We start from the raw sequence: 2,768 nt of genomic DNA, 5'->3' as shown, positions 1-2,768 counted from the left end.
TGAGCAGCAGGATCCTTGATGAGTAGATCCCGTATTTGGTCCTTGATAGATGTGGTTACTTCGCTCCCCCTTAGGGTGGCGAGTAGGCACACCGATGCTAGATCAGCTCTCCGACTGAGCGCATCAGCAACATGATTGGTCTTTCCACTGCGATACTCCAAGTTGAAGTGGAATTCAGCTAGGAGTTCCTGCCACCTGGCCTGTCGACCGTTCAGCTTCGGCTGGGTCATGAAATGGCTAACAGCTGTGTTGTCTGTCTTGACCACGAACGGGGTTCCCAGCAGATAGTGCCTCCAGAGGCGCAAGCAGTGGACGACAACCAATAATTCTTTCTCATGGGCGGCATAGCGCCGCGCTGCATCCTTCAGCTTCCGACTCTCGTACGCTACAGGGTGCCCTTCTTGTAGCAGGACTCCGCCGAGTGCATAGTCAGAAGCATCTGTTTGTACCTCGAACGGCTTGGCCAAATCAGGAAGGGCCAAGACGGGACTACTAGACATAGCCACTTTTAATGCGTTGAAGGCCTCTGCTCTCCTTGGTCCCCAATCCCAAGGTGTGACCTTTTTGAGGAGTTCTGTCAATGGCACTGCGATAAGTGAGTAGTTCTTCACAAACCGCCGGTAGAAGTTGCATAGGCCAAGGAACGCCCTCAAGGCGTGGACATCCTTAGGTGTCGGCCAATCTGTGATGGCCTGGATTTTCTGTTGGTCCATCTTGATGCGTCCTTCCTCGATGACATGTCGAGGAAATCAATTTGCTTTTGAGCAAAGGAGCACTTGGATAACTTTGCATATAATTCATGTTCCCGCAACCGAGCTAGGACCTTCCGCAAGTGTACTAGGTGTTCTTCCAATGTCTGGCTATATACCACAATGTCATCTAAGTAGACCACCACAAATTCGTCGATGTACTCTCGGAAGACTTGGTTCATGAGAGTGCAAAACGTAGCAGGGGCGTTGGTCAAGCCGAATGGCATGACCAAGAAGTCGTACGACCCATATCTTGTCACACAAGTCGTCTTGTGTTCATCACCCTCTGCAACCCGAACTTGCCAATAACCTGTCTTCAGATCTATCTTGGTGAACACCGTAGCACCACCCAGTCTATCAAACAAGTCCGCCATTAGGGGAATAGGGTACTTGTTCTTCACGGTGATTTTGTTTAGAGCTCGATAATCCACACAGAGTCGCAGGCTGCCATCATGTTTCTTTTGGAATAGAACAGGGGACCCATATGGGGACTTGGAGGGTACAATGATCCCTGTATCTAGCATTTCCGTCAATTGTCTCCGAAGCTCGGTGAGTTCGGGTTGTGACATTCTGTAAGGCGCCCGGGCAGGTGGCTTCGCGCCCGGCACCAACTCAATTTCATGGTCCACAGTGCGCCTAGGCGGGAGCCGCTTTGGCATGTCTTGTGGCATGACATCTTCAAACTCCAGTAGTAACTCCTTCACTGGTTCAGGAATGGGACCCGAGGAGCGTTCTATATCTTCAATGCAGAGGGTTGCCAGGAACGTAGGTTCATTCCTTTTGACCCCCTTCTTCAACTGCAAGGCCGAGATGTTCTCAACGGCCATCTTCATGGGCAAGTACGGGATAATGCAAGGCTTGGCCCTATTGGTACCCATCATCAGTAGCATGTCTGCAAATGGTACAGGCATGGTGTTGGTTTGCCTTAGGAATTCCAGCCCAACAATCAACTCGAAGTCATCTATGATCACCACTCGCAGGTTGAATTTTCCTTCGTAAGGCTCAAGCTTCACCGGTACTTCTTTAGCTATTCCACCCACTGGCTGGGGAGGTGAGTTGATAGCCTTGACGCTACCTTTACCTTTCCCTACAACTAGTCCAAGGCGCTCCACCTGAGTCGAGGCTAAGTAGTTGTGGGTAGCACCCGTGTCTATCATAGCCCGAATGGGCTTGCCATTCACCTTCATCTCGACGAACATTAAGGTCCTCTCTTGTTTAAGAGGAGTCTCTTCATTCGCCTTCTTTTTTCCTTTCCTGGTGACGGGACATGAGTCCTTCTTCTTACGAATACCAGCACTGGTCTCCGCTAGTGCCTCAGAAATGGAACCCACAATTGCATTGAAGGCACCTACTGGTTCAGTCTGTTCCGCATCGTCTGAGTCGTCATCAGTCCCATCATCCATAGCTTGATGGGCATTCATCTGTGCATGTGGGCACTCATTGTTCCAATGTGGACCGCCGCAATGACGGCATCCTGAAGGGGGCTTTCTCGCCCGGTCATTGTTGTTTGGCGTAGCACTGTTGCTGCCGGAGGAAGGAGCTCTAGATTTGTTTGAGTTCCGATCTCCCCCATTTTTGCTAGGACCACCACTGCTGGGCTGGCCCCCTTTGAACCCTGCTCGGGTAGGCGGCTGAGGCCTATCCCTTCGAGCTTCCATTTGATAGTCCCCAAGGCATTCAGCTGCTTGGATTGCCTTGGGAAGGGAATCTACCCTTTGTCTTTGTAGCTCCACGTGGGCATAAGGTTTCAACCCTTCCATGAAGGTGAAGAGTTTGTCCTTATCCCCCATGTCGCGTATGCTGAGCATGAGTGCGGAGAATTTTCGCACGTAGTCCCGCACTGATTTTGTTTGGCAGTTTTCTCCTTGCATTATATTCAACATTCTCGGGGAAGAACTGCAGGCGTATAGCTGCCTTCAGTTCGGCCCATGTGTCGAGAGTATCTTCACCGGCCTTGATGGCTTCGTACTTCACACGCCACCAGAGTTTAGCATCACCCTGAAGATACATGGCAGCAGT

Source organism: Nicotiana attenuata, unplaced genomic scaffold, assembly GCF_001879085.1.
Source record: "Nicotiana attenuata strain UT unplaced genomic scaffold, NIATTr2, whole genome shotgun sequence".
Taxonomy (NCBI): Eukaryota; Viridiplantae; Streptophyta; class Magnoliopsida; order Solanales; family Solanaceae; genus Nicotiana; species Nicotiana attenuata.
Note: the sequence above shows the minus strand (reverse complement) of the source record.